At 32.9% G+C, this 13,443-nt stretch overlaps 1 protein-coding gene across 1 annotated transcript in view; it reads left to right on the forward strand.

Annotated features, from left to right (window-relative positions):
* The window catches only part of LOC126737588 (exportin-6-A-like), a 320,333-nt gene that overhangs the window by 198,958 nt on the left and 107,932 nt on the right, over window positions 1–13,443 (forward strand). The window lies entirely within an intron of this gene.

A 13,443-nucleotide genomic window follows, 5' to 3' on the forward strand; every position in this document is an offset into this window, starting at 1 on the left:
TTGCCCATGAAAAAAAAACACAAATAGTAGTACAGGGCATTCAAAAAGTTAAAAATTCAGAAATTTTTACAAGAGTAAAAATTATCCTTATTTATAAGCTTATGAACACCCTTAATTTTCTTGCATCGACAATCCTATTTTCCCAGTAAACAAATTTTATGAAAAACGACTACCGGACTACCTAATCTTCGAAAATTGAAATTTTTGGTCCGATAGTATTGTCCTTTTGTATATACATCGCCGGACATGCTGTAGATAAAACAAGTCCTACCTAGTTATTAAATATTGTTGGTTTCCTTTATAGTAATTATTATAGTATATTACAGTGACTTTGTGCATTTTTTTTCTGGTAAAATGAATCTATAGTATTATAGGGTATAACAATTATTAAGGTACCTATGTACTTAACTCACTAAAACGTAAACGTATTTATTAAAATGTACCTACTAAAAAAAGGTAATATTTATTCAATTAATGCATAGAGGTAAAAGGGTAGAGACCTTTTAACTGGGGAAAATCTAGAATTTTTTTTAAAAGTCTGCAACTGAAGAAAAAAATCACTTCATTTTTATATAATTTACTAGATCTTTAGGATGATGTAAGGTATTAAAAAAACAAGACAACTGATATTTCCATTTTTTTTATTAGAAAAAAGTTAACAAAGAAATATAAAACCCTTATTTACACTTTGGCAGAGTATACATATTGCAAAAAAGAGCAAAAAACCAAAAAAATACGAAGATACTCCGTGTTTTAAGCCCACAAATTTTTAAAAAGATTAATTATACTTTTTAAGGGTTTTTTTATCGACAACATATAACAACAAACTGGGAACGAATAATTAATACCATATAGAAAATCGACATTTTCCGATAGTCTTTTTTTAGTTGCTTCTTTGCAAGAAAGAACTGGAACAGGAACAAAAACCAGCACATACTAAGGAAAATGCATATTTTTAAGTCTATGACAAAAAAGAAAAATATTAAACATTTTTAGACTAGTGCAACGTATAAAAAGTAACAAATTAGAAAGAAAATATTAAAGTCCTAACCTATACTTATAAGCATAAAATTAAAAATACTGTCTTATCAAGTATTATAAGTCCTTTTTACTGACTAGAAAGAGTAACAAACTACACTCAGACTCAGATGCAAATTAAACGCAACGTAGAAAATTTTAGAAATATAAAAAAATACATTTATATTAAATTTTATTACATATACAAATACATATTTTAACGTGTTTTTTTGCATCTGAGAGTAGAAACAAAATATAAAGCCTACAGAATTACAGAATATAAAGGATTCTGACATGATTTTAGGAACTTTTTTAGGCACTTGTGCAACAACAAGTTAAATTGTATAAAAAGTAACAAAACTAGAAATAAATTATTGAGATCTACAAAAGAACACATACTTATATCTACTTTAATTTTGTATATAATAACAACAAACAACGTCAAAAAAATAACTATTTATATACCTACATATATACATGTATAACAATATTTACATTAACTACATATATTTAAACGTTTATACAGTGCATTTTTTTTATCTCGGGTCATAGGGTTTTACGTGTAATATTTTCAACCCCATGTCAGAACCTGTTCTATTTAATCGATAGGATTGAAACTTGGAACAAGTGAAGTTTAAGTTAACAGACTTTAAAAAATCCCATTATTTTGCAAAAAAATTTGCGAGAAACGTATTTAAAATACTTTTTTCTGATGAAAAAGTTTGCTTTTTCTGCATCTCGTAACCTTCATTACCTTTACACTTCAAAGCAGGTAGACAAATATCTGACAGTGACACAAAATAATTTCCTCAAAATCTCAAAAATATTTTTTCAAAAATCAACAATAAACAAATAAAACCTTTCAAATAAATTGTTCAAAGTGACCTCCAAATTGAGCCAAACAAAAGCCCAGACAGTTGTAGAAATGTCTTCTAACATTTAGGAGAAGTTCTCGATATTGTTGGGTCTGCCTCTAACAATATCAAACACTTTCCATAATAGATAACCCCAATAAAAGTTATCTAAAGGCGAAAGATCGGGGCTTCGCGCCGGCCATTTAGATGGCCCAAAACGTCCAATCCAGCGTCCTGGGAACGTGACATTCAAAAACTCGGTAACAGTCGCTGCACTATGAGCGGTGGCTCCATCATGTTGAAAAATTATCCTGCCATTTTGAACAGCGTTTCCTAATGTGGGAATGACCTGCACCTGAAGTAATTCTAAATATTTTGCAGTATTTAGGCTACCCTCTATAAAAAATGGTCCAATTATTCGATCTCCAAGAATTCCTGCCCACACGTTAAGTTTCTGTCTTGTTTGGGTATGCGTTTCCTGGATGACGTGAGGATTTTCTCGCGTCCATATTCGAGTATTTTGTTTGTTGACTGTACCATTTGTACAGAAAGTACTTTCGTCTGAAAATAGTATTTTGTTTGTAATTGTGGGGTCGTTGTTAATTCGTTCCATCCACTGTTCACAAAACTGCATTCGAAGAAAATAATCATTAGGCAAGAGTTCTTGAACATTTCTAACTTTAAAAGATTTGTATTTTTCTTTTCTGATTGCCTTATAGCAACTACTCCTATTTTTTCCGGTAACTTCAGCAAACTGAGTAAGACTATTTGTTGGATTTTCTTCAACAGCCAAGCATACCTCCATTTTAAATTTTTCGTCTACTACAGTTTCGGTTCTTTTTCGTTTTAAGTGAGAACTGGCGATGCATCCAATCGTAATAAATTTTTCATGAAACCGTTGTACACTTGATCTAGACGGGACGGGACGGTTAGGATAAGACACGGCAAAATTCCTCTAATGTAGTTGTGAAACCATCTCAATACGTTCCTCCGTAGTGTAAATCGACATTTTAAAGAGTTTTTGAACAATTTCAATGGAGCAATTTAAAAATTACTCCGAGTAGGAGGAAGAATACAGAATTCAAATTTATATTTTGACAAGAAATTTACTATTATTTTGCATAACAAACATAAATTAACGAAACTAATTTTTGAAAGCACTTATAAGGCTATGTTGCATTGTCGTCCGCAGCAATTATTATATACAGTGCGACAAAAATATTGGGCAATATCAGGACGTAGTTTAGCTCGGTCAGTTGTATTAAAATGCGTAGTTTGTTTTAAGGCGAAGCCTAAAACGATGGATTATTTGATGGGGAATTTACCCCATTATAGAGTAAACCAGTCTTGTCCGTTTTTGCATTGTGGTTGTGACTACGCAGGTCCATTTTTACTTAAAGATCGTAAGACCCGCAACCCTAAACTGACCAAGGCATATGTGGTAATTTTTATTTGTATGACAGTGAAGGCTGTTCAACTTGAACTCGTGACTGATTTAACCAGTGAAGCATTTCTAGCAACTTTCAAAAGGTTTATTGCGAGAAGGGGCAAGCCAAATCATTTTTATTGCGATAATGGTACGACATTTGTAGGAGCTTATTTTGAAATTGGTAAATTTCTAAAAACTCAGGCTCAGGAAATACAACGTAATTTGACCTCTGAGGGTATAAATTTCCATTTTATTCCCCCTCGAGCACTAAATTTTGGCGGGTTATTGGAAAGTGGGATAAGGAGTTGCAAATTCCATTTGAAACGCAGCACGCACTTGCATTATGAAGACTTCATGACAGTGTTGACCCAAGTAGAGGGGATATTAAACTCAAGACCTATCTCTCCAATGTCTTCTAATCCTGATGATTTTACTCCCCTCTGTCCTGGTCATTTCCTAATTGGCAGACCTATTTCCTCAATCCCTGAACCTTGTTTGACTCAGATACCAGAGAATCGTTTGACACAGTTTAAGAGACTTCAGCAGATCATGCAGCATTTCTGGCAGAGATGGAATCGTGAATACTTATCTGAACTTCAGACGGGACAAAAGTGGTTCCAGGAAGGTGCGTCACGATTAAAGGTTGGCGACTTGGTGCTAGTTAAAGAAGATAATTTTCCCCCCTTAAGATGGAAGACCGCAAGAGTCCTGGAGCTTCATCCGGGTATGGACAATGTATGCAGAGTTGTGAGGTTTAGTGATGGTACGACAACTAAGCGTGCAGTGACAAAATTGTGTCTTCTTCTGATTGACAATAATTTCAGTGGTGGTGGTGTAGATTTAAGCCACTGAAATTGAACCACTGATTTGTTAATTTAGGAAAGTAATTTAGAGTTAATTTTGATATAATTATGACATAAGTTGTATGTAGGATATATAATTTTAATGTGACTATTGAAATGGACATTTCAAGGCGGCCGGGATGTTCGGTATTCGTTATTGAAAAATAACCACAAAAATAAATCGGCAAAATTATAGCCTAAACAATCCATCAGATATACCGCTCAAGGAGACATTCGCCGGATTTAGTGAAAACGCTTACTTTTCAGTTTGACGATAATCATGTAGTGTTTTTAAGTGCGACACAATATATTCTTTGTAGTAGATTTAAGATTAATTTAACATTGCGTGCACGAGGCCATTTGAATAAAAACGCAGTTAGTCAGAAAATAACTTTAAGCAAGACAGGGCTTCTGACATGAAGCATTTTTGTATTGTTACTTAATAAAGTAATCCTAACTAAAGGATGTTTTTTAATTAAACCAATACAGTCCACTTTGACAGTAATAAGGTAGTCTGACAAGATTACCTTACAATATAAAATCTAATAATAATATTATTTGAATATTAAATCTTTCAAATTAAAAAATCATAAATTGTCATACACTTTGTATTTTAGACGAAACTACTTTCCGCTCGCTCAACCGGAGAAAGGGAAAGGATCTGAGAGGATTGGGCACTTACCCCTCGACGGAGAGATGTCAACCTTTTCCTACTCAAGGTGAATCTCCGTTTCAGCCACCTCTTCTCTGTGCCTTGATTGCCAAATGGTGTCTCGACTGTTCTTCTTCCCGTGGTAGACCACTTCAGGGTTGATTCACAGCTTCGACGTTCGTTTGGAGCTGAAGAGTTGAAACTCACGATTGCAGTGACCACGGCGTCCCGATGACGTGAATACTGGATCACACAAACTGCTCCAATTCTACCGACTGCGCCAGTTATGTTTCTTATAGTGCGAAGCACGTTTTAAAAAACAGTTTTTATTTGACAATAAGTACAAGCAGCAAGTATGGTACAACGAAGATTTAGGCATAAGGCCGTTACATGTTATTATATAGACTTAAACTAGCAAATACAGCAAAAGATAATATAAAGCAACGTTAACATAATAGTAAGCAAATATGTATACAGAGTGGTCAATATTGTGGCCATAACTGATATTATTATTTGTAGCTATGCTGAATCTTTACTTCGTAAACATAAAAGGCGTCAGATAAAAAACGTTATCTCAAACAAAATGAGAGAACTGGGGCGTCTTTTAATAAACATAAAGCAAATAGCTGACGTGCAGTGTCTATTTGAGGTATTGAAGCCCGAAATGTTTGGAACTATTGTTTCAGCAACAAAAGTAATTTGCGGGTATAATGCAGAGACTCGTACATTTACGGCAAGCAGTTTAGCTTTAAAAACAAAAACAGTTTAGCTTTACATATGGGAACAACTCTTAAACAAGTTTGTGATATAGCTAATAAGCTAATTATTGAAAAAAAAATCCGTTACTCCCATGCATAGATCAGGAGCATTGCTTAAAGAACATAAAACGATTAAGGAGACTAATAGAAAGTCACTGGAATTATGAATTAGCAAGCTTAGCTTTAAAAAATTTTAATGAACAAACCTTTATTAAACGTAAATTTTTACCTGTAACTAGTGATGTTATGAAATTTTAGACTTATGTACTAAACGAGGCTAAAGAGGCATTTACTAAATTTAAAAAAAAAATGGGAATAAAATTGAATTTAGAAAATTATCAGAATGTGTCTTGGGATTAACTGTTTTATTAAATAGAAAGCGGATAGGCGAGATTCAACATTTGACTGTTAATGCATATAAAACCATGACTACACAATCTAAACAAGAAGAGTTTTGCGGAAAAGTGAACAAATTTTAACAAGGAACTTTAAGCGAGTTGTTACGTCGGGTAAAGGAAGCAAGCCAGTACCCATATTATTTTTATCATATTTGCAAGAGTTTATCAATATTATGTTGTATGTTAGACATTTATATGTGTCTGAAAAAAACGAATATCTGTTTGCTAACCCAAACACCGAAAACCGATGGATCAGCGGCTATAATACTTTAAAAAAACTAGCCAAAAAATCGGGAGTTTCAGATGATGGTCTGTTTACATCAACTCGCTTAAGGAAACAAATTTCAACCATAGTACAAGTTCTGAATATCTCGGAAAACGAAATGGAACAATTTGCATCTTTCATGGGGCATACCAAAAAGACTCATGAAAACTATTACAGGTAAGCTAAAAATCCCTCTTCACTTAAGACATTATAAAATACTATTTTTAAGGCTTTCGCAAGACATCTATCAGACTGCAAAATCTCAAAATTGCTATTGGACATAAATAGCGGAAAAGCCCAAGCTTATAAGGGAAAATCATTAGATGAAATTGAACTTTCTGATGGTATAGAAACTGACTCGGATTTGGAGTTAACTAAAGATCAACCCAGTAATACTCTTTCCATAATTGAAGGGTGGAAAAGCTAGAGAGCCTAAGTGCCAAAAACATAATTTTACAGGAGAGCGTGTTTTAATTTGTGGTACTTAGGTCGCCTAGCTTTGACGTGCTGAGAAGGTTTTAAATTGGAGGGCCTAAGTACCGCGTTATTATTATTGGGTATTTTAAACAACGGATTGTGAACAAAACTAAAAAACTTTATTTCTCGAAAATTTTAGTTAAAAAATAACACTCTGTATTAATACAAAGAAAAGAACCAAAACTTAAAATAAATGAACAAATTAAACTAGTTTGGAAGACATCTGTAGAATTCCTTATATTCTTCTTTACCAAGATACGGTACCATCTCCAATAAATTTTTCCTTTTATCTTGGTTTATTACTACTCCTTTAGGTTTTTCCAGGAATGTTGCTTCTTTTAAGTGTTGGAATGTCTTTTCTTTTTTAAATATTTTAATTTTATACCAGTTTTCGCATGTGCCATTTGACGTTTTCATTTCAATATATCCTTCCCGTAAAAGACTGTCCGAAATTCTAATTCCTGTGGCTTTAGAAATGTTCATATTTTTGGTATTTACAAGTGTATCAGTTGTTTGCTGAATTTCAAAAAACTGCCCGACTGAATCCATATCTATGACTTCAAATGGGTTATGGTATCTCGCCGTTTTTACAATATCGTGTAATTTTACAATATCTGAGGGGATAAAAGCTTTTGAATTTCGTTTTCTTTTCTCTATTACAGCGAAATCTCGATCACAGCTGAGAAAGCTGTGTCCACTGATAAGAAATTTGTGAGTAATTTCTTTGAATTGGCCATGAGCTACAAGCCAAATTAGCAAAAACAGCATCATGCGATTTTTATTCTGGCCAGTACAGTTATCTGACCAGATGATTAACCGTTCCTTGTAGCAGAAAGTATTAGGTTCGTTGAGTACTGTAAGAAGACAGGAGGCAATTTCGTCACCACCTCTGGAAGCTGTGGCCTCATGCCACACACACATGTAGGCCTTATTAATATTGCTAATGTGTACTGCCAAGTTATAACACGAAAGCTGTCTTTTATAAAACATGTCACTATGGGTTAATGTTGGAACGAACATAACCTGTTGCAAGTCTATAGAAATGACAGTAAACTGACTAGATGGCAAGGTTGAATTAGAAACATCATTATGCATATCTGCAAGAGCAGCTTTGTATTTGCTATGATGCAAAGCTAATTTCGTTTTGGCCTCAGAACTTTCGGAGTTATTCAAATTAATAGAACATGCCAAAAAATCGCACGTCTTGCATGTGTCGGTCCTTGGTCGATGAAACGACAGATTGGGGAACTTTGTCTTAAATATTCGACTATAATATTTGTATGTAACCACGGAATTTGGATATTTATCTTTGAATGCATGAAAAAGCCGGTTGATGTTAAGATCCGGACTAAGGTACTTTTTAGAAGACTGACTTCTTCCATAATGACTCTCCTCTGCCGGAATTGAGTTTATATGATTTATAACAGATAACTCATCCCTTTCAGTAAACTTTAGGTTTTTTACTCCCCTTTTTTCTTTAAAGATGTATTCCCCATTTTGCTTTCTTAAAACAAGATTGTGTACTCTCTTGTCGGACAAAGCGAATGTGTTACAAAATATTTTTTTACATACGTGAAGTAATTTTCCTGCTTTATCTGGAATCTGATTCTGCTGAAATCTGGTAATAAACTGAACATTGCCTTCGACTCGCAGCTGGCGTGTCATAGTGGCCATGACGTCTTCTTTGAATTTCGGCTATTTGTATGATTCCCATTAGGTAGGTTGCTTGTTTTTTTTCATCAAGTGAATAGAAATCTTGGTAAAGCTTTAACCTTTGTTCAAAGGAAAGCACGCGGCAACTGTACTTGCATTTACAAGTTACCTACAAAAAAACAACCTTAAGTATCCAATGAAATGTATTAATCAATTATTTTAAGATCATTTAAATCAACAAAAACAATACTGATGTCAAAACTAGGTAGGTACCTAATACAAAGAATTGGTAATTTGGTCAATAAAATTAAGCCATTTAAAGTTAACTAAAAAGTTTTTGTGCGAATTACTCTCTTATAAACAAAAATGCTCAATCATTTTATACCAAAAGCATCTACACCATGTTGTACCTACCTATAAAGTTAAGAGGCGTGGTTTTTAACCAAGCAACATGCTGGTCGTGAAACGTTATTGATATTTCCGCGTTAAATTATTATTGGAAGCAATTCGACATAACCATAAACTTACCATTTCCGCTGGCAATGATTTTGCAGGCCGCAATCTGCCACTTTTAGTTTGATATTCCTTTCCACTGATTCTTCTTTTATTCCTGTCATTTTTCTTATTTATTTTAACCTCCATTTGCACGTTTTCTTCCATGGCAATAAAAATTTAACGCAAACACGTTCGAAGCAGAAGGTAAACTGACAAATAAATAATAAGGAACAATGCGACAGACGCCGCTGTTGGCACTTAGACCCACAAGCTCGACCTGCCTTTCTGGAGATAGGTCCTACGTTTATGTCATGCGTGTTTACTGGCGCTTTCAATGGTTATATGGACTTAGGTCGCTTATAGGACATCCATCCCAGTAAATAGGTCTGTTTTTTGCAAAAATGTTAATACTAAAATTTTTGGCACTTAGGCTATCTAGCTTTTCCACCCTTCAATTATGCTCTTTTGTTTAAATGTTTACTTTATTTTACAGGAGGTGGCGAACAGACAGAAAAATGTAACGATTGTTGCGAGGAATCAAAGGGTAAGTTATTTTTGTATTTGAACAGTTATCTTTCAGAAAAAAGGGTCCATTTTATCTGAGAAAATGTTGATTTAAAAAAAATGATTTAATAAATGGAATCATTTTTTAAATTGAGAGTTTCTCAGGTATTAAAATCGATTTCACGAAATTTACAGTTCTAGTTTTGATAGAACGCTTCCACAGGTTACGGGAATACTATGAAAATGTGAATTAAATACTAATTAAGGTTCTAGAGATAGGGCTTCTGGATTTGTGCTGTGTCGCACGGTTTTTTATAGTCACATTGTTTTTCGTAGTCGCGAACGTTTCGCCGATCATCCTGTTTGCATTAGCGACTGGGAGTAATGTGACTACAAGAAACAGTATGACTACAGACACAGAAGAAATTTAGATTATCAAGAAAATCCAGGAATCTAGACGCTCTTTCTACAATTTAAGAGTTTTGCTTTAATTTTTTATAAGCTATTTTAAAGTGCAAATTTACAGGGTAGCCTAAAAAAAGTTTATTTTTGTTTTACACTATAATTGGGAACTTAAAATACATTAAAAAAAAAAACAGAAACGCAATATAATAGTAATGCACTATTACAGAGTGTTCCGAAATTAGACGTTAACATTTTAACCACGTATTCTGGGACCTAAAATAGGGATAAAGGTTTTTTAAAAAAATTTTTTTGTCTTTTTAGATATTTTTTTTAACTTGGATTGACAACTTCTTTGTTTTTAAGATACAAAGTGTCAAAGTTAAAGACCTGAAGACGGTTTTTTGTAAATATTTTCGAAACCTGTGAAAACAATTTAATACAATTTGGTACAGTTACTAAACTTTTTACGCCTTATATAACTGACTAAAATTGAATATTTCATAATTTTTATGACTGATTAATACAGGGAGGGATTGGAAAATCTTTTTACTAAATTTCTTGATTGTTATTGCATTTGGTTACAAAATTTAAAAAATCGGAATTTTTGGCATTAGTAAATTTATATAAACATATGTTTACTAACTGTACTAAATTTCATTAAAGGATTTTTACAGGATTTGAAAATATATACAAAAAATCATCTTCAAGTTTTAAACTTTAACACTCTGTATCTCAAAAATTAAGATGTTGTGGACCCAAGCTTATATTATTATAGACTTTTATTCCTATTTTAAGTCGTAGAATATAGTTAAAATATTAACGTCTAATTTCAGGACACCCTATATATTAATAAGCGGTGCCAAATATTTTTCATGTCTTTTTTTCAGAGCCTACATTTTAAATATTTGTTTAAGTATCAAATTTAATTTTTGAATCATATTTGGCACAAACTACAATATTATCCTTTTATTGTAGAGGAAAGCATTATTGAGAATACGATGGAACAGATAGCTGGATTGCAAAGTCAGAAAGAAGGTAAAAGTAAGTTTAAGTTATTCGTATTCCGATAATATTAATTATAATTATTAATATTCCTATATTTTATTAAAAAAATATACTTTTTTTACATTCACCTTTATTTTTTTGCTTTAAATTTTTTTTTGTATATCACCTTGTTAGCTGCTTAAATTTATTGATCATTTTTTTAAGTAACCTCTATAATAGGCAAATACTCTTGTTATATTTACAGATTATTCAGAGACAAAAAAGATTACTCAGGATAAAAAAATCACTGGTGGCTTGAAGAAGATAAAAAAATAGTAAGAGGTTATTTTCAAGACAATATCAAAAACAAAAGGGCTCCAAAAAAACATAAAGTAGAAACATTTTTAGACCATCATAAAAATTTCCTTAAAAAGACCAACTGGGTGAAATTGAAGGCGGTCGTTTGCAACTGTTACAAATAAAAAAGGTGGTTTCTCTGTTGTTTCTTTAGGTTACTCTAAGATAGATAATAATTATAAGTTATTCTATATTAAAATATGAATATAGGGTGTATTATTATAGGTTTTATTAACCTCTCTTTTTGATGTTAAAGACAATAATATAATAACTTTTTTAGTAAATATATTTAAGAAGTACGTAGTTTTTCTTTTTTGATATCTTGACAGATCCCTGATTAATAGGAATAATATGACACTTAAATAAGGTATATTGTTAAATAATTAGATTATAGTTAAACTAATTTATGTTGTCAAACCACTACAACTAAAAAAAAATGTGTAAGTTTAAATGGTAAGAAGCATGGGTCATTTTAAAAATAAAGAAACTGTTTTTTAAGTAGTAAATTAACAAGCCAAATTTACTTCGAATAAAATATGTCAAATTCTAAATTGTTTTTTTTTTTTAAATTTATTTTTAGTATTAAAATAATAAAATGTCGTAATAGTAGTTACAAATTCACACTCATTGATGTTGGAGCCTACGGCAAAAGCAGCGACGGAGGAACGTTTGAACGATCTAAAATGAGGAAAAAATTCGAGAGCAGCAAATACTCCATTCTAAAAGACGCAGAGCTACCACAGACAACGGAACAGTTTCCTTATGTAATTGTTGCAGATGAGGCGTTCCCTCTTAAACCCTACTTATTGCGCCCATACAGCAAAGCAGCAATAACAAGTGAGAAAGAGAAGATATACAACTACCGCCATTCAAGAGCTAGACGCACTGTTGAAAATGCGTTCGGAATTCTAGCCGGGCGCTGAAGAATCTTCCTAAAACCTATTAAAACTCAACCAGAAACTGCCGATTTAATCATTTTAGCTACCTGCTGTCTACACAACATGCTCCGTAGTAAAACAATCAGTATTTCACGACTTGAGGAACAAATTATAACGGGAAATGAACACATTCATAGTATTGCCAACCTTGGACACATCCGCAGAAATATTGTCCGACAAGCGGCCACAGTCAGGGATAAGTACAAAAAATATTTTGTTTCTGACCAAGGTTCAGCAAGTTTTCCTTGGCAATGGCATGCCATTCGGAAAGGTAGAATTGCACCGTGATGACATTCAAGAGTCCTCTTATTTTCAAGAAATAAAAATTGTCAAAACAAAAAAAAATTGCCAGTTTTCATTGTTGTTGACTAACTAAATAATATTTACCTCTAATAAACTATTATAAATCTATAACTATTATATAAACTACTATTAACTATTATAGATATAGTGTAAATCAATGAAAAAACCGAAATATGATATAAGAAACAATAATGTTTGTCTCGACTTACCTGGAATGCCCAATTTTTCTCCTATTTCATCCCAAGCCTCCTTTCGAGAATGCTGATTCCGATATTCCCGATTGGTAGGGTCGTACAGCACAGGATTTGCTCGAACGTGCTCAATCAGCATATCTTCCATTTTCAAACAATCTGCATATAACTGGCAATAGAACACGAAATAACTACCTGATGCTTCTAATGCCTTCCCACGACTGACAAAAAATCTAGACCGTTTGATTTTATTGTGGCGCGTCATAGGGCACATGGCATCAGATTGCATCATCCCACGCGCTCCCACGTCACGTCAGCTTAGTGTGAAAATACATACACAAGTTTTGTTCTAGGTTCAAAAAACAAAATTTTAATAAATAATTTTATTTTAACTAACAGCAAGTACAGTTCCAGAAATGACTACTGAAACTTAATTGTTCCTTTATTTATAAGTTTAGAGTGATTACACCGCCCAACACCATGTATGTTGCATGGAATATTTTTATGATTCTAGGCTTATTTTTATTGCTGATATTAAATAATGTCATCAGTTTATATGTGTCAGCTCTAGTTTTTGAGTTAAAAGGAGGGAGTATTTTTTGGGAATTAAAAATACACTCAATGTACAAACATTTTTAATTACAAGAACTATACACTCAGGAATTTTCTTTTATATGATTTTCTACTAGTTTTGAATGAACTGCTACTCTGAATACTCCAGCAAAAATCGGCCAACATATGTGCATCCCAGCGACCCTGAAATCGTTCCTCCATGGTTCGAAGATCTTGGTGGAATCGTTCACCCTGTTCTTCACTCATGTCACCGAGATTTTCAGGAAAATAGTGTAAATGGCTGTGTAGGAAGTGCACTTTGATGTTCATGTTACATCCAAGTCACTGGAAGTGTGACAACATCTCTTC

This window comes from Anthonomus grandis, chromosome 6, assembly GCF_022605725.1.
Source record: "Anthonomus grandis grandis chromosome 6, icAntGran1.3, whole genome shotgun sequence".
In the NCBI taxonomy this organism is placed as follows: Eukaryota; Metazoa; Arthropoda; class Insecta; order Coleoptera; family Curculionidae; genus Anthonomus; species Anthonomus grandis.